At 48.7% G+C, this 21,669-nt stretch overlaps 1 pseudogene; it reads left to right on the top strand.

Moving 5' to 3' along the window:
- Positions 1-735: 735 nt before the first annotated feature.
- Positions 736-854, top strand: LOC134937142 (5S ribosomal RNA; annotated as a pseudogene).
- Positions 855-21,669: the final 20,815 nt, after the last annotated feature.

The raw sequence follows: 21,669 nt of genomic DNA, 5'->3' as shown, positions 1-21,669 counted from the left end.
CTTCTATCATGTCCTGAGTGGACAGTCGCTGATACATTTGGTTTGCTTTAATTATCTGCAAGAGTGATTGTGGCATATGCTAATTAATCTGGATTAGACAGTGTTGTGTTGACAAAAGGTCTTAATTAGTATTGTCTGCCCTCACCCATCTATATCCATAATACTCAAGCTGTACTTATTCATTGCATATGTAGTGCTAGGCATTGGGGTGACCTCTCTCTATTTAAATTATGAAAAGTACTGTCCAGTAAATTTACAACTCTATAGTAACGGTCACTCCACTTTATTATATCTTAGTCCACTTTAGGGCTATAACAATATTTCCTGCACTACCTACATACCCTTCCCATAGACTGTACAGTGAATCAGGTGTTTCACAATTTTGTGTATATATGTTTTCAGTGTCATAGTATAAGATCACTCATATTGACTTATAAACTACTATAAGCCTCCTTGTGTTTAATGCAGCATTCCCAATAATATCGGTATATTATATACCTTATAATAAGATATCCACAATCTTCTCTTTTCTTTGATCTTATTTCATTTCAACAATTTTCCGTGGACTCTCATCTGCGATCCAGGGAGCACAATACCATTGGTGTGGGATTTGTTGCACTCTGCCTAACGCAGAAAGCAGATCCACATTCTATATCCCTTTTCTAATAATATCTGCATTCCTCCCTAAATTTTTTATATAGGTGCACTCTCATTGGTGTACAAGTCCTATACTCCCCCTACTATCATACCACACTGCTAATGCCCGATCTCGTCCGATCTTGGAAGCAAAACAGTGTTGGGCTGGGTTAGTACTTGGAGAGGAGACTTCCTAGGAATACCCTGTGTTGTAGAGTAGGAGTTTATTTCCTTCACGTGATATGTGACACCAACAGCAGTATCACCACTTACCTTTCTTGGCTCTAATTTTCAACAATTTTTCAATACTGCATATTGACATCTAGGCAACATAAATTTACCAGTAGTCACTATTTGTCTCTTTTTTATTGCTGGTGACCAGTAGTGTTTACAGTACTGACCAAGTATTTGGTCCTATCTACATAAACCTACTCACTATCTTTACCATTGTTTGGTCCCACTAATACAAAATTTCTGTACTGGTCAGGGGAAATGGGTGTAAGACGACTATGTGTCTACAGCCTTTCTATTCATGTCCTGTGCGAAAAGACCAGAACATTTTAATATTTTTCTCTAATTCTCTTTCTTTGGATCATTTGGTGGGTATGTTGTATCCTTATTTTAAATGACTTAATAAACAATGCGGGTAATTCTGAGTTGATCGCAGCAGGAATATTTTTTTGCAGTTGGGCAAAACCATGTGCACTGCAGGGGAGGCAGATATAACATGTGCAGAGAGAGTTAGATTTGGGTGTGGTGAGTTCAATCTGCAATCTAATTGCAGTTTAAAAATAAAGCAGCCAGTATTTACCCTGCACAGAAACAAAATAACCCACCCAAATCTAACTCTCTCTGCAAATGTTATATCTGCCTCCCCTGCAGTGCACCTGGTTTTGCCCAACTGCTAAAAAATGTCCTGCTGCGATCAACTTAGAATTACCCCCAATATGTTTTAATATCTTTCTTTACATATTTACTGAATTTTTCATAACTGTTTAAGAGTGCACCCACACAAGAGCCTTCTTTTTCTCTCTTTACCAGTGCAATGTGTGTAAGGTGCTGTACCTTATGCAATGTGTGTAAGGGGCTCTACCTGGCATAACTTGTGTAATGGGCTCTACCTGGCATAGTGTGTGTAAGGGGCTCTACTTGGTGCAATGAGTATAAGAGGCTCTACCTTGCGTAATGTGTATAAAAGGGGCTCTACCTGGTGTAATGTGTACAAGGAGCACTACCTGGTGCAACGTGTATAAAAGGGAATCTAGCTGGAGTAATGTGTATGAGAGGCTCTACCTGGCATTACATGCATAAAAGGGGCTCTACCTAGCTAATGTGTAGAAGGGGCTCTGCTCCACTGTGGTGTAAGGGGCTCTAACATGGCATAATGTGTATAAGGTTGTGTGTGGTATAATGTGACTGATGATCACTACTGTTCACGCTCCTTCCCCATTAAGCCATACCCCTACACGTTTAAGGCACGCACTGTCCTTATGTTGAATGGAGTGGGGGGGAGCCAAAGTAAACAATTGCCCAGGGCGCCACAAGGTCTAGAACCAGCCCTGCTCAGGTTACTCATAGGGATGGCCATTGGTGGGCTGCTATCGATGGCACCATCTGTGATAACCATCAATGGCACTTGAACCATCTATGGCGAACCATCTCAATGGCCATCACTCAAAGGTGCTGGCCGGGCCATTAAAAAATGGGGGCGGGGCTTAGTGGGTTCAGGGGCAGAGCTATGCTTCTGGCCCCGGAATCTTGCAAAAAAATAAATAAATAAATATTAATTTAGGCTGTGCCATCGATGGAAAGAAACCATCTGGTTCTCTCCCATCGATGGCAAAAACATTCGACATAGGCCATAAACCATCGATGATTTAGAATCATTGAAGGTCGATGGCCATCCCTAGTTACTCAAGATGTCCAGGAAAATCAAGCTGCTGTGGGCAGAGAAGCTGCATCCAAGGACACAGCCACTGGCTTCAGCACTCCTAGAAAATAGGGCAGACACCACTGTTTTCAGGAATGCTTCCCATCACCTCCCCCCAAACACTAGCATCATGTGAATCATGCTGCGGCCATGGCCGGATTAACAATGGGGCGGATGGAGCTGCAGCTCCAGGCCCCCCATTGAAAATAGGCCCACAGGAGTGACAGCAGTGACAGGAAAAATCTCTTTCCTGTCACAGACTGCCAGCGGCCATCCTCTCTCCCATGCATCTCCTCCCCCGGCTCCAGCACTCACCTGAGATCCGTGCAGGCAGTGTGGTAGCAGCCCCTCCCCTCCAGTCTCTCCTTCACTCAGGGCCCGAGTCTGTCACTCTCACAGGCCCAAGCTCCCCTCCCCCCCCCCCCACCCCCCCAGGCTGTACGGGGAGCTGCTGCTGATGCAGGAAGCCTGGTAAGTTTAATGGCTTCTTTTTTAGTGGAATCAATAGTGTGTGTGTGTACTGTATGTATGGTGTGGTGTGTGTATACTGTATGTGTACTGTGTGTGTATACTGTATGTGTGGTGTGGTGTGTGTATACTGTATGTGTGCACTGTGTGTGTGTATACTGTATGTGTGGTGTGTGTATACTGTGTGTGTACTGTACAGTATGTGTATACTGTATGTGTGTGTACTGTGTATGTATACAGTATGTGTGTGTACTGTATGTGTGGTGTGTGTGTGTGTGTGTGTGTACTTTGTGGGGGTGTACTGTGTGTGTGTATAGTGTGTACTGTGTGTTTGTATATGTGGGGGTGGTGGGTGTGTGTACTTTGTGTGTGTAGTGTGCACTTGTGAGTGTACTATATGTGGTGGTGTGTGTGTGTATATATATATATATATATATATATACACACACACACACACTGTTCCCCCGTTGCTAGGGTAAACAAACAGCGGCACGCCAGAGTTTTGATGAAAAAAGTAAAAACTGTATTTCTCTGACGTCCTAGTGGATGCTGGGAACTCCGTAAGGACCATGGGGAATAGCGGCTCCGCAGGAGACTGGGCACAAATAGAAAGCTTTAGTACTACCTGGTGTGCACTGGCTCCTCCCCCTATGACCCTCCTCCAAGCCTCAGTTAGATTTTTGTGCCCGAACGAGAAGGGTGCACACTAGGGGCTCTCCTGAGCTTCTTAGTGAAAGTTTTAGTTTAGGGCCCTCATTCCGAGTTGTTCGCTCTGTATTTTTCATCGCATCGCAGTGAAAATCCGCTTAGTACGCATGCGCAATGTTCGCACTGCGACTGCGCCAAGTAACTTTACTATGAAGAAAGTATTTTTACTCACGGCTTTTTCTTCGCTCCGGCGATCGTAATGTGATTGACAGGAAATGGGTGTTACTGGGCGGAAACACAGCGTTTCAGGGGCGTGTGGCAGAAAACGCTACCGTTTCCGGAAAAAACGCAGGAGTGGCCGGGGAAACGGTGGGAGTGCCTGGGCGAACGCTGGGTGTGTTTGTGACGTCAACCAGGAACGACAAGCACTGAACTGATCGCACAGGCAGAGTAAGTCTGGAGCTACTCTGAAACTGCTAAGTAGTTAGTAATCGCAATATTGCGAATACATCGGTCGCAATTTTAAGAAGCTAAGATTCACTCCCAGTAGGCGGCGGCTTAGCGTGTGTAACTCTGCTAAATTCGCCTTGCGACCGATCAACTCGGAATGAGGGCCAAGGTTTTTTATTTTCATTGAGACCTGCTGGCAACAGGCTCACTGCATCGAGGGACTAAGGGGAGAAGAAGCGAACTCACCTGCGTGCAGAGTGGATTGGGCTTCTTGGCTACTGGACACCATTAGCTCCAGAGGGACAGCTCACAGGCCCAGCTCTGGAGCTCGGTCCCGGAGCCGCGCCGCCGGCCCCCTTACAGAGCCAGAAGCAAGAAGAGTCCGGCAAATCGGCGGCAGAAGACATCCTGTCTTCCACAAGGTAGCGCACAGCACTGCAGCTGTGCGCCATTGCTTCTCAGCACACTTCACACTCCGGTCACTGAGGGTGCAGGGCGCTAGGGGGGGGCGCCCTGAGCAGCAATAGAAACACCTTGGCTGGCTAAAAATACATCACATATAGCTCCTGGGCTATATGGATGAATTTTAACCCCTGCCAGATTTTCACAAAAAAGCGGGAGAAAGGCCGCCCACAAGGGGGCGGAGCCTATCTCCTCAGCACACAGGCGCCATTTTCCCTCACAGCTCCGCTGGAAGGACGTCTCCCTGACTCTCCCCTGCAGTCCTGCACTACAGAAACAGGGTAAAAAAGAGAGGGGGGCACTAATTGGCGGGTGATAAACAATACAGCAGCTATAAGGGAGAAACACTTATATAAGGTTGTCCCTATATCTATATATAGCGCTCTGGTGTGTGCTGGCATACTCTCCCTCTGTCTCCCCAAAGGGCTAGTGGGGTCCTGTCCTCTATCAGAGCATTCCCTGTGCGTGTGCTATGTGTCGGTACGTTTGTGTCGACATGTATGAGGAGGAAAATGATGTGGAGGCGGGGCAATTGCCTATAATAGAGATGTCACCCCCTAAGGAGTCGACACCTGAGTGGATGGCTTTATGGAAGGATTTACGTGACAGTGTCAGCTCCTTACAAAAGACAGTTGATGACATGAGACAGCCGACTAATCAGCTGGTCCCTGTCCAGGCGTCTCAAAAACCATCAGGGTCTCTAAAAAGGCCGTTACCTCAGATGGTGGATACTGACGTCGACACGGATACTGACTCCAGTGTCGACGGTGAGGAGACAAACGTGACTTCCAGTAGGGCCACACGTTACATGATCACGGCAATGAGAGAGGTGTTAAACATTTCTGATACTGCAAGTACCACTAAAAAGGGTATTATGTGGGGTGTGAAAAAACTACCTGTAGTTTTTCCTGAATCAGACGAATTAAATGAGGTGTGTGATGAAGCGTGGGTTTCCCCCGATAAAAAACTGATAATTTCAAAAAAGTTATTGGCATTATACCCTTTCCCGCCAGAGGTTAGGGCGCGTTGGGAAACACCCCCTAGAGTGGATAAAGCGCTCACACGCTTATCAAAACAAGTGGCGTTACCGTCTCCTGATACGGCCGCCCTCAAGGAACCAGGTGACAGAAAACTGGAGAATATCCTTAAAAGTATATACACACATACTGGTGTTATACTGCGACCAGCTATCGCCTCAGCCTGGATGTGCAGCGCTGGGGTGGCTTGGTCGGATTCCCTGACTGAAAATATTGATACCCTGGATAGGGACAGTATATTGTTGACTATAGAGCATTTAAAAGATGCATTTCTATATATGCGAGATGCACAGAGGGATATTTCCACGCTGGCATCAAGAGTGAGTGCGCTGTCCATTTCTGCCAGAAGAGGATTATGGACGCGACAGTGGTCAGGTGATGCGGACTCTAAACGGCATATGGAAATATTGCCTTATAAAGGGGAGGAGTTATTTGGGGTCGGTCTATCGGACCTGGTGGCCACGGCAACTGCTGGGAAATCCACATTTTTACCCCAGGTAACCTCTCAACATAAGAAGCCGTCTTATCCGGCTCAGTCCTTTCGTCCCCATAAGGGCAAACGGGCAAAAGGTTCCTCCTTTCTGCCCCGGGGCAGAGGAAGGGGAAAAAGACTGCAACAGGCAGCCACTTCCCAGGAACAAAAGCCCTCCCCCGCTTCTGCCAAGTCCTCAGCATGACGCTGGGGCCTTACAAGCGGACTCAGGCACGGTGGGGGCCCGTCTCAAGAATTTCAGCGCGCAGTGGGCTCACTCGCAAGTGGACCCCTGGATCCTGCAAGTAGTATCTCAGGGGTACAAATTGGAGTTCGAGACGTCTCCCCCTCGCCGGTTCCTGAAGTCTGCTTTACCAACGTCTCCCTCCGACAGGGAGGCAGTATTGGAGGCAGTTCACAAGCTGTATTCCCAGCAGGTGATAATCAAAGTACCCCTCCTGCAACAAGGGAAGGGGTATTATTCCACGCTGTTTGTGGTACCGAAGCCGGACGGCTCGGTGAGACCAATTTTAAATCTGAAGTCTTTGAACACTTACATACAGAGGTTCAAATTCAAGATGGAGTCACTCAGAGCAGTGATCGCGAACCTGGAAGAGGGGGACTATATGGTGTCTCTGGACATCAAAGATGCCTACCTCCATGTCCCCATTTACCCTTCTCATCAAGGGTACCTCAGGTTTGTAATACAAAACTGTCACTATCAGTTTCAGACGCTGCCGTTTGGATTATCCACGGCACCTCGGGTCTTTACCAAGGTAATGGCCGAAATGATAATTCTTCTACGAAGAAAAGGCGTTTTAATTATCCCTTACTTGGACGATCTCCTGATAAGAGCAAGATCCAGAGAACAGTTGGAAGTCGGTGTAGCCCTATCTCAGGTAGTGCTACGACAGCACGGCTGGATTCTAAATATCCCAAAATCGCAGCTGGTTCCGACAACACGTCTTCTGTTCCTAGGGATGATTCTGGACACAGTCCAGAAAAAGGTGTTCCTTCCGGAGGAGAAAGCCAGGGAGTTATCCGAACTGGTCAGAAACCTCCTGAAACCGGGGCAAGTCTCAGTGCATCAATGCACAAGAGTCTTGGGAAAGATGGTAGCTTCCTACGAAGCGATTCCATTCGGCAGATTCCACGCAAGAACGTTCCAGTGGGATCTGCTGGACAAATGGTCCGGATCGCATCTTCAGATGCATCAGCGGATAACCCTGTCTCCAAGGACAAGGGTGTCTCTTCTGTGGTGGTTGCAGAGGGCTCATCTTCTAGAGGGCCGCAGATTCGGCATTCAGGACTGGGTCCTGGTGACCACGGATGCCAGCCTGAGAGGCTGGGGAGCAGTCACACAAGGAAGAAATTTCCAGGGCTTGTGGTCAAGCCTGGAGACATCACTTCACATAAATATCCTGGAGCTAAGGGCCATCTACAATGCTCTAAGCCTAGCACGACCTCTGCTTCAAGGTCAGCCGGTGCGGATTCAGTCAGACAACATCACGGCAGTCGCCCACGTAAACAGACAGGGCGGCACAAGAAGCAGAAGGGCAATGGCAGAAGTTGCAAGGATTCTTCGCTGGGCGGAAAATCATGTGATAGCACTGTCAGCAGTGTTCATTCCGGGAGTGGACAACTGGGAAGCAGACTTCCTCAGCAGGCACGACCTCCACCCGGGAGAGTGGGGACTTCACCCAGAAGTCTTCCACATGATTGTGAACCGTTGGGAAAAAAACCAAAGGTGGACATGATGGCGTCACGCCTCAACAAAAAACTAGACAGGTATTGCGCCAGGTCAAGGGACCCTCAGGCAATAGCTGTGGACGCTCTGGTAACACCGTGGGTGTACCAGTCAGTGTATGTATTCCCTCCTCTGCCTCTCATACCCAAGGTACTGAGAATCATAAGAAGGAAAGGAGTAAGGACTATACTCGTGGCTCCGGATTGGCCAAGAAGGACTTGGTACCCGGAACTTCAAGAGATGCTCACGGAGGACCCGTGGCCTCTACCTCTACGAAGGGACCTGCTCCAGCAGGGACCCTGTCTGTTCCAAGACTTACCGCGGCTGCGTTTGACGGCATGGCGGTTGAACGCCGGATCCTGAAGGAAAAAGGCATTCCGGATGAAGTCATCCCTACCCTGATCAAAGCCAGGAAGGATGTAACCGTGCAGCATTATCACCGTATTTGGCGTAAATATGTTGCGTGGTGCGAGGCCAGGAAGGCCCCTACAGAGGAATTTCAACTGGGTCGTTTCCTGCATTTCCTGCAAACAGGACTGTCTATGGGCCTAAAATTAGGGTCCATTAAGGTTCAAATTTTGGCCCTGTCGATCTTCTTCCAAAAAGAACTGGCTTCAGTTCCTGAAGTTCAGACGTTTGTCAAAGGGGTGCTGCATATACAGCCTCCTTTTGTGCCTCCAGTGGCACCTTGGGATCTCAATGTGGTTTTGGGGTTCCTAAAATCACATTGGTTTGAACCACTCACCACTGTGGACTTAAAGTATCTCACATGGAAAGTGGTAATGCTATTGGCCCTGGCTTCAGCCAGGCGCGTGTCAGAATTGGCGGCTTTATCCTATAAAAGCCCTTACCTAATTTTTCATACGGACAGGGCAGAATTGAGGACTCGTCCTCAATTTCTCCCTAAGGTGGTTTCAGCGTTTCACCTGAACCAGCCTATTGTGGTACCTGCGGCTACTAGGGACTTGGAGGACTCCAAGTTACTGGACGTAGTCAGGGCCCTGAAAATATACGTTTCCAGGACGGCTGGAGTCAGAAAATCTGACTCGCTGTTTATCCTGTATGCACCCAACAAGCTGGGTGCTCCTGCTTCTAAGCAGACTATTGCTCGATGGATTTGTAATACAATTCAGCTTGCACATTCTGTGGCAGGCCTGCCACAGCCTAAATCTGTAAAAGCCCATTCCACACGGAAAGTGGGCTCATCTTGGGCGGCCGCCCGAGGGGTCTCGGCTTTACAACTTTGCCGAGCAGCTACTTGGTCAGGGGCAAACACGTTTGCTAAATTCTACAAATTTGATACCCTGGCTGAGGAGGACCTGGAGTTCTCTCATTCGGTGCTGCAGAGTCATCCGCACTCTCCCGCCCGTTTGGGAGCTTTGGTATAATCCCCATGGTCCTTACGGAGTTCCCAGCATCCACTAGGACGTCAGAGAAAATAAGAATTTACTTACCGATAATTCTATTTCTCATAGTCCGTAGTGGATGCTGGGTGCCCATCCCAAGTGCGGATTGTCTGCAATACTTGTACATAGTTATTGTTAACTAAATCGGGTTATTGTTGTAGTGAGCCATCTTTTCTAGAGGCTCCTCTGTTTATCATACTGTTAACTGGGTTCAGATCACAAGTTGTACGGTGTGATTGGTGTGGCTGGTATGAGTCTTACCCGGGATTCCAAATCCTTTCCTTATTGTGTCAGCTCTTCCGGGCACAGTTTCCCTAACTGAGGTCTGGAGGAGGGGCATAGAGGGAGGAGCCAGTGCACACCAGTAGTCCTAATTCTTTCTTAGAGTGTATATAGTTATTGCCTAAATAAAGGGTTATTGTTGAGCCATCTGTTGAGAGGCTCAGTTATATTTCATACTGTTAACTGGGTATAGTATCACGAGTTATACGGTGTGATTGGTGTGGCTGGTATGAGTCTTACCCGGGATTCAAAATCCTTCCTTATTGTGTACGCTCGTCCGGGCACAGTATCCTAACTGAGGCTTGGAGGAGGGTCATAGGGGGAGGAGCCAGTGCACACCAGGTAGTACTAAAGCTTTCTATTTGTGCCCAGTCTCCTGCGGAGCCGCTATTCCCCATGGTCCTTACGGAGTTCCCAGCATCCACTACGGACTATGAGAAATAGAATTATCGGTAAGTAAATTCTTATTTTAAATAATTTGCAAAAAATGCACCACCAACGTTTCAGGGCTCACACGCCCCTTCTTCAAGGTGACACACAACAAGACTATAGTGAGAAGCTTACCTTAAGTAGGCAGGAATTACCGGCACCAGTGCATGGTGAGTCAAGCGCCGCGTCTCCGTCCGCCGGCTATGACATGATCACCCCCGCACCATCCGTTGCCTAGCTACAGGGTACAGCCGGGGACGCCGCGGTCTGACTAATCCCCCTTAGAGTGCTTGAAACCCAGAAAGTGTGTATTTACTTTTTATACCACAGTGGGAGTCTCAACACTGGCCTAATACACACTTTCTGGGTTTCAAGCACTCTATGGGAGACGGAGTAGTCAGACCGTCCCCGGCTGTACCCCATCGCTAGGCAATAGACGGCGTGGAGGTGATCACGTCATAGCCGGCGGACGGAGACGCGCCGCTCAACTCACCGTGCACTGGTGGCGGGAATTCCTGCCTACTTAAGGTAAGCTTCTCAATATAGTCTTGAGGTATGTCACCTTAAAGAAGGGGCGTGTTATCCCTGAAACGTCGGTGGTGCATTTTTTGCAAATGATTTAAATACATTTTTAACTTTTTTTCATTAAGCCTCTGGAGTGCCGCTGTTTGTTTCCCCTAGCAACGGGGGAACAGTGTTTGTGTATACCATTCATACTGAGGGCACCGGAGCAGATATTTGCTGGAATCCTTATACGCAGGGTGCCATCAGTGATCAGTTAATGTGTAATGTGTTGAATAAACTGCGGCACTCCTAGTGAAAAAGTAGCATTACATCTGAGTCATGTGGCTTACGTTTCGGTGCCACTCAAGCACCTTTCTCAAAGCAGACAAAAGATGTCTGCTCTGGAGTGAGTCTGTCGCTTCCCTCCTCACGATGTATAAGAACCAGGCGGCACTCAGTGGACTTGGTGAAAAAATAGTGCTTTAGTCTGACAAAAATGCAATTAGGGCATAGCTTGCCAACGTTTCAGCGCCCGCGCAGGGCGCTTTTTTCAAGGCTCTATGCTATAGAACAAACATCATAGAGCCTTGAAAAAAGCACCCTACATGGACCCCGCATGCTCCAGTCCGGCGTGGAGTGTTGTCTTGACAACACGCGCACTGGGGGGAGGGACGTCATCGGCCGGGAACTCAGGAAGCGGTCCCGGAACTCTCCTGGAGCAGATGCCACAGGGAGGATGCCTTTTCACTGGCGGGCTTCTCACCTTTATAGGTAGGCACCTTTTTCTTAATTTTGTTCACATCACGCCCATTTACGCAGACCACTCCCCCACACCACTGGTCATGCCCCCACATCATTAGTCACACCCCCAGCAGCAGCGCATAATAGGCCCTTTTGAAATTTCAGCTCCAGGCCCATTTGGACCTTAATCTGGCACTGGCTGCGGCTATGGGAGTACTGCGACTTACGTTGCAGAAACAGATCTGTACATGTGCAGTGTGGATCCTGCACATATCTGCAAACATCGGATATTCACGTAAATATTGATCTCTTTACATAGATCTGTATGAAGGCCCACAATTTTGCATATAAAAATTTAACTTTTTTGTTTCATCCCTTTACAGACCAGACAGAGCCGTCACTCCCCACACAAATTCTGTTCCGCCAAGGGGAGGTGTACATAACATGAAAATGAAAATCTGTATGAAAAAATAAGAATTTACTCACCGGTAATTCTATTTCGTAGTCCGTAGTGGATGCTGGGAACTCCGTAAGGACCATCGGGAATAGACGGGCTCCACAGGAGACTGGGCACTCTAAGAAAGAATTAGGACTACTGGTGTGCACTGGCTCCTCCCTCTATGCCCCTCCTCCAGACCTCAGTTAGGGAAACTGTGCCCGGAAGAGCTGACACAATAAGGAAAGGATTTGGAATCCCGGGTAAGACTCATACCAGCCACACCAATCACACCGTACAACTCGTGATACTATACCCAGTTAACAGTATGAATAACAACTGAGCCTCACGAACAAATGGCTCATAACAATAACCCTTTAGTTAGGCAATAACTATATACAAGTATTGCAGACAATCCGCACTTGGGATGGGCGCCCAGCATCCACTACGGACTACCAGAAATAGAATTACCAGTGAGCAAATTCTTATTTTCTCTGACGTCCTAGTGGATGCTGGGAACTCCGTAAGGACCATGGGGATTATACCAAAGCTCCCAAACGGGCGGGAGAGTGCGGATGACTCTGCAGCACCGAATGAGCAAACTCAAGGTCCTCCTCAGCCAGGGTATCAAACTTGTAGAATTTTGCAAACGTGTTTGATCCCGACCAGGTAGCAGCTCGGCAAAGTTGTAAAGCCGAGACCCCTCGGCAGCCGCCCAAGAAGAGCCCACCTTCCTCGTGGAATGGGCCTTTACTGATTTAGGATGCGGCAGTCCAGCCGCAGAATGTGCAAGTTGAATCGTGGAGCAGATCCAGCGAGCAATAGTCTGCTTAGAAGCAGGAGCACCCAGCTTGTTGGATGCATGCAGGATAAACAGCGAGTCAGTCTTTCTGACTCTAGCCGTCCTGGAAACATAGATTTTCAGGGCCCGGACTACGTCCAGCAACTTGGAGGCCTCCAAGTCCCGAGTAGCCGCAGGCACCACAATAGGTTGGTTCAAATGAAACGCTGATACCACCTTAGGGAGGAATTGGGGACGCGTCCTCAATTCTGCTCTGTCCATATGGAAGATCAGATAGGGGCTTTTACAGGACAAAGCCGCCAATTCTGACACCCGCCTAGCCGAAGCCAAGGCCAAAAGCATGACCACTTTCCACGTGAGATATTTTAATTCCACGGTCTGAAGTGGCTCAAACCAATGTGATTTTAGGAAATCCAACACAACGTTGAGATCCCAAGGTGCCACTGGGGGCACAAAAGGGGTCTGAATATGCAGCACTCCCTTAACAAACGTCTGAACTTCAGGCAGTGAAGCCAGTTCTTTTTGAAAGAAAATAGACAGGGCCGAAATCTGGACTTTAATGGAACCCAATTTTAGGCCCATAGTCACTCCTGACTGTAGGAAGTGCAGAAATCGACCCAGCTGAAATTCTTCTGTGGAGGCCTTCATAGCCTCACACCAAGCAACATATTTTCGCCATATGCGGTGATAATGCTTTGCTGTCACATCTTTCCTAGCTTTTATCAGCGTAGGAATGACTTCAACCGGAATGCCCTTTTCCATCAGGATCCGGCGTTCAACCGCCATGCCGTCAAACGCAGCCGCAGTAAGTCTTGGACAGACAGGGCCCCTGCTGTAGCAGGTCCTGTCTGAGAGGCAGAGGCCAAGGGTCCTCTGAGATCATTTCTTGCAGTTCCGGGTACCAAGTCCTTCTTGGCCAATCCGGAACGATGAGTATAGTTCTTACTCCTCTCTTTCTTATTATCCTCAGCACCTTTGGTATGAGAGGAAGAGGAGGGAACACATAAACCGACTGGTACACCCACGGTGTCACTAGAGCGTCCATAGCTATCGCCTGAGGGTCCCTTGACCTGGCGCAATATCTTTCTAGATTTTTGTTTAGGCGGGACGCCATCATGTCCACCTGTGGCCTTTCCCAACGGTTTACAATCAGTTGGAAGACTTCTGGATGAAGTCCCCACTCTCCCGGGTGGAGGTCGTGCCTGCTGAGGAAGTCTGCTTCCCAGTTGTCCACTCCCGGAATGAACACTGCTGACAGTGCGATCACGTGATTTTCCGCCCATCGGAGAATCCTTGTGGCTTCTGCCATCGCCATCCTGCTTCTTGTGCCGCCCTGTCGGTTTACATGGGCGACCGCCGTGATGTTGTCTGACTGAATCAGCACCGGCTGGTTTTGAAGCAGGGGTCTTGCCTGACTTAGGGCTTTGTAAATGCCCTTAGTTCCAGAATATTTATGTGTAGGGAAGCCTCCTGACTCGACCATTGTCCTTGGAAGTTTCTTCCCTGCGTGACTGCCCCCCAACCTCGGAGGCTTGCATCCGTGGTCACCAGGACCCAGTCCTGTATGCCGAATCTGCGGCCCTCTAGAAGATGAGCACTCTGCAGCCACCACAGCAGAGACACCCTGGCCCTCGGGGACAGGGTGATCAGCCGATGCATCTGAAGATGCGATCCGGACCACTTGTCTAACAGATCCCACTGAAAGATCCTTGCATGGAACCTGCCGAATGGAATTGCTTCGTAAGAAGCTACCATCTTTCCCAGGACTCGCGTGCAGTGATGCACCGACACCTGTTTTGGTTTCAGGAGGTCTCTGACCAGAGATGACAACTCCTTGGCCTTCTCCTCCGGGAGAAACACCTTCTTCTGTTCTGTGTCCAGAATCATACCCAGGAACAGCAGACGCGTCGTAGGAACTAGCTGCGACTTTGGAATATTCAGAATCCAGCCGTGCTGTTGTAGCACTTCCTGAGATAGTGCTACTCCGACCAACAACTGCTCCCTGGACCTCGCCTTTATAAGGAGATCGTCCAAGTATGGGATAATTATAACTCCCTTCTTTCGAAGGAGTATCATCATTTCGGCCATTACCTTGGTAAATACCCTCGGTGCCGTGGACAGACCAAACGGCAACGTCTGGAATTGGTAATGGCAGTCTTGTACCACAAAACGGAGGTACACCTGGTGAGGTGGGTAAATGGGGACATGCAGGTACGCATCCTTGATGTCCAGAGATACCATGTAATCCCCTTCTTCCAGGCTTGCAATAACCGCCCTGAGCGATTCCATTTTGAACTTGAACCTTCTTATATAAGTGTTCAAGGATTTAAAATTTAGAATGGGTCTCACCGAACCGTCTGGTTTCGGTACCACAAACATTGTGGAATAGTAACCCCGTCCCTGTTGAAGGAGGGGAACTTTTATTATCACCTTCTGGAGGTACAGCTTGTCAATTGCCGCCAGCACTACCTCCCTGTCCGGGGGAGTAGCTGGCAAGGCTGATTTGAGGTAACGGCGAGGGGGAGACGTCTCGAATTCCAGCTTGTATCCCTGAGATACCACTTGTAGAACCCAGGGATCCACCTGTGAGCGAACCCACCGGTCGCTGAAGTTCCGGAGACGGGCCCCCACCACACCTGGCTCCACCAGTGGAGCCCCAGCGTCATACGGTGGATTTAGTGGAAGCAGGGGAGGATTTCTGTTCTTGGGAACGGGCTGTATGGTGCAGCTTTTTCCCTCTACCCCTGCCTCTGGGCAGAAAGGACGCGCCTTTAACCCGCTTGCCTTTCTGGGGCCGAAAGGACTGTACCTGATAATACGGTGCTTTCTTTGGCTGTGAGGGAACCTGGGGTAAAAATGTCGACTTCCCAGCTGTCGCTGTGGAAACGAGGTCCGAGAGACCATCCCCAAACAATTCCTCAAACTTTTAAGGCAAAACCTCCATGTGCCTTTTAGAATCCGCATCACCTGTCCACTGCCGAGTCCATAATACTCTCCTGGCAGAAATGGACATTGCATTTATTCAAGATGCCAGCCGACAAATATCCCTCTGTGCATCTCTCATGTATAAGACTACGTCTTTAATATGCTCTATGGTTAGCAATATAGTGTCCCTGTCAAGGGAATCAATATTATCAGATAGGGAATCAGACCACGCTGCTGCAGCACTGCACATCCATGCTGAAGCAATAGCAGGTCTCAGTATAGTACCTGAGTGTGTATATACAGACTTCAGGATAGCCTCCTGCTTTCTATCCGCAGGCTCCTTTAAGGCGGCCGTATCCTGAGACGGTAGTGCCACCTTTTTTGACAAGCGTGTGAGCGCTTTATCCACCCTCGGGGATGTCTCCCAACGTACCCTGTCCTCTGGCGGGAAAGGGTGCGCCATTAGTAACTTTTTAGAAATCACTAGTTTTTTATCAGGGGAAGCCCACGCTTCTTCACACACTTCATTTAACTCATCTGAAGGGGGAAAAACCACTGGTTGCTTTTTCTCCCCAAACATAATACCCTTTTTAGTGGAACTTGGGTTAATGTCAGAAATGTGCAACACATTTTTCATTGCCGTAATCATGCAACGGATAGCCCTAGTAAATTGTACATTAGTCTCGTCGTCGTCGACACTGGAGTCAGACTCCGTGTTGACATCTGTGTCTGCCATCTGAGGTAGCAGGCGTTTTTGAGCCCCTGATGGCCTTTGAGACGCCTGGGCAGGCACGGGCTGAGAAGCCGGCTGTCCCACGGCTGTTACGTCATCCAGCCTTTTATGTAAGGAGTTGACACTGTCGGTTAATACCTTCCACATATCCATCCACTCTGGTGTCGACCCCGCAGGGGGTGACATCACATTTATCGGCACCTGCTCCGCCTCCACATAAGCCTCCTCATCAAACATGTCGACACAGCCGTACCGACACACGCACACACACAGGGAATGCTCTGACTGAGGACAGGACCCCACAAAGTCCTTTGGGGAGACAGAGAGAGAGTATGCCAGCACACACCACAGCGCTTTATAAACAGGGATTTACACTACACAAAGTGATTTTCCCTATAGCAGCTATAATAAACAGTATTGCGCCTAAATTTAGTGCCCCCCCTCTCTTTTTTACCCTATTGAGCCTGGAAACTGCAGGGGAGAGCCTGGGGAGCGTCCTTCCAGCGGAGCTGTGAAGAGGAAATGGCGCCAGTGTGCTGAGGGAGATAACCCCGCCCCTTTTTCGGCGGGCTTCTCCCGCTCTTTATATTAATATTATGGCAGGGGATTTTTACACATATATAGTTTATTAGACTATATTATGTGTTTTTTGCCATTTTAAGGTAATCTAATTGCAGCCCAGGGCGCCCCCCCCCCCCCCAGCGCCCTGCACTCATCAGTGACCGGAGTATGTGGTGTGCATGGGGAGCAATGGCGCACAGCTGCAGTGCTGTGCGCTACCTTAATGAAGACCGGAGTCTTCAGCCACCGATTTCCAGGACGTTCTTCTTGCTTCTGGCTCTGCAAGGGGGACGGCGGCGCGGCTCCGGGACCGGACGACCGAGGCTGGGCCTGTGTTCGATCCCTCTGGAGCTAATGGTGTCCAGTAGCCTAGAAGCCCAAGCTAGCTGCAAGCAGGTAGGTTCGCTTCTCTCCCCTAAGTCCCTCGTAGCAGTGAGTCTGTTGCCAGCAGATCTCACTGAAAATAAAAAACATAATAAATACTTTCTTTACTAAGAGCTCAGGAGAGCCCCTAGTGTGCAACCAGCTCGAGCCGGGCACAGATTCTAACTGAGGTCTGGAGGAGGGGCATAGAGGGAGGAGCCAGTGCACACCAGTAGTCCTAATTCTTTCTTAGAATGCCCAGTCTCCTGCGGAGCCCGTCTATTCCCCATGGTCCTTACGGAGTTCCCAGCATCCACTAGGACGTCAGAGAAATATATCCAGGGTGGAGCTGCATGTGCTGCACATTCTCCTCAGAGACGCTGGTCCCTGGACAATGGCCCTCATTCCGAGTTGTTCGCTCGCAAGCTGCTTTTAGCAGATTTACTCACGCTAAGCTGCCGCCTACTGGGAGTGAATCTTAGCTTCTTAAAATTGCGAACGACGTATTCGCAATATTGCGATTACACCTCTCTTAGCAGTTTTTGAGTAGCTCCAGACTTACTCGGCATCTGCGATCAGTTCAGTGCTTGTCGTTCCTGGTTTGACGTCACAAACACACCCAGCGTTCGCCCAGACACTCCCCCGTTTCTCCAGCCACTCCCGCGTTTTTCCCAGAAACGGTAGCGTTTTTCACACACACCCATAAAACGGCGAGTTTCCGCCCAGAAACACCCACTTCCTGTCAATCACACTACGATCAACAGAACGATGAAAAAGCCGTGAGTAAAATTCCTAACTGCATAGCAAATTTACTTGGCGCAGTCGCAGTGCGGACATTGCGCATGCGCACTAAGCGGAAAATCGCTGTGATGCGAAAAAATTTACCGAGCGAACAACTCGGAATGACCCCCAATGCTTTTATCAGCAGATCGTCCAGATATGGAATTATGGCCCTCATTCCGAGTTGATCGGTCGGTATTTTTCATCGCATCGCAATGAAAATCCGCTTAGTACGCATGCGCAATATTCGCACTGCGACTGCGCCAAGTAATTTAACAATGAAGATAGTATTTTTACTCACGGCTTTTTCATCGCTCCGGCGATCGTAATGTGATTGACAGGAAATGGGTGTTACTGGGCGGAAACACGGCGTTTTATGGGCGTGTGGATGAAAACGCTACCGTTTCCGGAAAAAACGCAGGAGTGGCTGGAGAAACGGGGGAGTGTCTGAGCGAACGCTGGGTGTGTTTGTGACGTCAAACCAGGAACGACAAGCACTGAACTGATCGCACAGGCAGAGTAAGGTTGAAGTTACTCAGAAACTGCAAAGTAGTTTGTAATCGCAATATTGCGAATACATCGGTCGCAATTTTAAGAAGCTAAGATACACTCCCAGTAGGCGTAGGCTTAGCGTGTGTAACTCTGCTAAATTCGCCTTGCGACCGATCAACTCGGAATGAGGGCCTATGTGCACACCCTGCTTGCGGAGTAGAAGCATCATCTCTGTCATTACCTTGGTGAACACCCTCGGTGACGTGGATAGGCCGAATGGCAGTGCCTGGAACTGATAGTGACAGTCCAACAGCGCAAACCTGAGATAAGCCTGGTGTGGCGGCCAAATAGGAATGTGAAGGTATGCATCCTTGATATCTAAGGATACCAAGAATTCCCCCTCCTCCAGACCTAAGATCACCGCTCTCAGAGATTCCATCTTGAACTTGAATTACCTCAAATATGGATTTAACGATTTGAGGTTCAATATTGGTCTGACCGAACCGTCTGGCTTCGGTACCACAAAAAGGTTTGAGTTGTAACCCTTGTTTTCCAGGTGAGACGGAACTGGAACAATGACATTTGCCCTTTCCAATTTTTTAATGGCTTCCTGTAAGATAGCCCTTTCGGTCAGCAAAGCTGGTAAGCCTGATTTGAAAAATCTGTGAAGTGGGAGCTTTTGAAACTCCAGTCTGTACCCCTGAGATACAATATATTGTACCGAGGGGTCCAGGCCTGAGGACGCCCAGACCTGACTAAAATTTCGTAGACGTGCTCCCACCTGCCCGACCTCCAGGCTGGGAGGTCCACCGTCATGCTGAGGATTTTGAGGAAACAGATCCCGGCTTCTGTTCCTGGTAACCTGCCGGTGCAGGTTTTCTGGATTTTCCCCGACCACCTCTGAAGAAGGTGGAAGGGGACTTGGACTTCTTAACCTTTGCAGTCCGAAAGGACTGCATTGTAGACGCAGAGAAGGATTTTGTTGGCGTCGGAGTGGCTGAGGGAAGAAAGGTTGACTTACCTGCGGTTGCCATGGAGATCCACGCATCCAAAGCTTCCCAAAAATAGAGCCTGACCTGTTGAGGGTAGGTTCTCCACTCTCTTCTTGGATTCTGCATCCGCAGACCATTGGCGCAGCCAGAGTCCCCTGCGTCCTTCATGATCTCCACCATGAAACCCGCAGAAACCTGCATGTGACGTAAAAACATTTCACTGTCACTTCTATCCATAGTATCTAAATCCTCTAGTAACGTTCTCGACCACTTTACTATGGCTTTAGAAATCCATGCACAAGCAATAGTGGGCCTAAGCGCCTCGTCTGAAGCAGTGTATATGGAGTTGAGCGTAGTCTCAGTCTTGCTGTCTGCCAGCTCTTTCAAAGCGGTAGACCCAGGGACAGGTAAAACCACCTTTTTAGACAATCTAGAAACAGAAGCGTCTACTATAGGAGGGTTTTCCCACTTTTTTCTATCCTCTTCAGGGAAAGGAAAAGCAATCAGAACTCTCTTTGGGATCTGGATTTTTTTCTCTGGGTTTTCCCAGGATTTCACAAATAATGCGTTTAATTCCCTAGACGCAGGAAAGGTAAGGGAGACTTTCTTATTGTCTGTAAAGAAAGCCTCCTCGACCTGTTCAGGTACAGTACCTTGTCAGTAATGTGTAAAACATCCCGAATAGCCTCAATCATTAACTGCACCCCTTTAGCAAGGGATGCCTCCCCCCGCAGTATGTCCCCAACTCCGTCACCCGTATTAGAGTCGGTATCCGTGTCAACTTGCATTACCTGGGCAAGAGCACACTTCTTTGGGCATAAACTAGGAGAGATTGTTGAGCTAGTGGGAGCAGAATACGACAAAACCTGTACAGAGTTTTTTAAAACCTGTGTTTCAGTCTCGTAATGAGCTATCCTAGATGAAATCTGGGATATCATACCCTTAATAGAAGCCACCCACTTGGGTTCGGGATCAGAGGGCTGAAACAGTATATTGCATTCCTGAGTACATGGAATAGACTCTTCTGGAGAAGATACATACTCTGCAGCACAAGACACAGAGTCCCTAGACATGGTAATGTGAGATATCAGTGATCGCGATGAGCCGAAAAAAAAGTGGGTCCCAGGGACCCCTCACTTTTGAAAATTGGGGTCCTAACTGTCCTTTTCTGGGTCCCATCGGAATGAAGGTTCTTATTAATCTTATTAATGATTAAAAATAAGAATTTACTTACCGATAATTCTATTTCTCATAGTCCGTAGTGGATGCTGGGGACTCCGTCAGGACCATGGGGAACAGCGGCTCCGCAGGAGACAGGGCACATCTAAAGAAAGCTTTTAGGATCACATGGTGTGTACTGGCTCCTCCCCCCATGACCCTCCTCCAAGCCTCAGTTAGGTACTGTGCCCGGACGAGCGTACACAATAAGGAAGGATCTTGAATCCCGGGTAAGACTCATACCAGCCACACCAATCACACTGTACAACTTGTGATCTGAACCCAGTTAACAGTATGATAACAAACGAAGTAGCCTCTGAAAAGATGGCTCACAACCATAATAATAACCCGATTTTTGTAACAATAACTATGTACAAGTATTGCAGACAATCCGCACTTGGGATGGGCGCCCAGCATCCACTACGGACTATGAGAAATAGAATTATCGGTAAGTAAATTCTTATTTTCTCTAACGTCCTAGTGGATGCTGGGGACTCCGTCAGGACCATGGGGATTATACCAAAGCTCCCAAACGGGCGGGAGAGTGCGGATGACTCTGCAGCACCGAATGAGAGAACTCCAGGTCCTCCTTAGCCAGAGTATCAAATTTGTAAAATTTTACAAACGTGTTCTCCCCTGACCACGTAGCTGCTCGGCAAAGTTGTAATGCCGAGACCCCTCGGGCAGCCGCCCAAGATGAGCCCACCTTCCTTGTGGAGTGGGCCTTTACAGATTTAGGCTGTGGCAGGCCTGCCACAGAATGTGCAAGTTGGATTGTGCTACAGATCCAACGCACAATCGTCTGCTTAGACGCAGGAGCACCCATCTTGTTGGGTGCATACAATATAAACAACGAGTCAGATTTTCTGACTCCAGCTGTCCTTGAAATATATATTTTTAATGCTCTGACAACGTCCAGTAACTTGGAGTCCTCCAAGTCGCTAGTAGCCGCAGGCACCACAATAGGCTGGTTCAAGTGAAAAGCCGAAACCACCTTAGGGAGAAAATGAGGACGTGTCCGCAGTTCTGCCCTGTCCGAATGGAAAATCAGATATGGGCTTTTGTACGATAAAGCCGCCAACTCTGAAACTCTCCTGGCTGAAGCCAGGGCCAGTAGCATGGTTACTTTCCATGTAAGATACTTCAAATCTACAG

Source organism: Pseudophryne corroboree, chromosome 1 (assembly GCF_028390025.1).
Source record: "Pseudophryne corroboree isolate aPseCor3 chromosome 1, aPseCor3.hap2, whole genome shotgun sequence".
NCBI lineage: Eukaryota > Metazoa > Chordata > Amphibia > Anura > Myobatrachidae > Pseudophryne > Pseudophryne corroboree.
The sequence above is the reverse complement of the archived record's forward strand: the minus strand, read 5'-3'. Positions and strand labels throughout refer to the sequence as shown.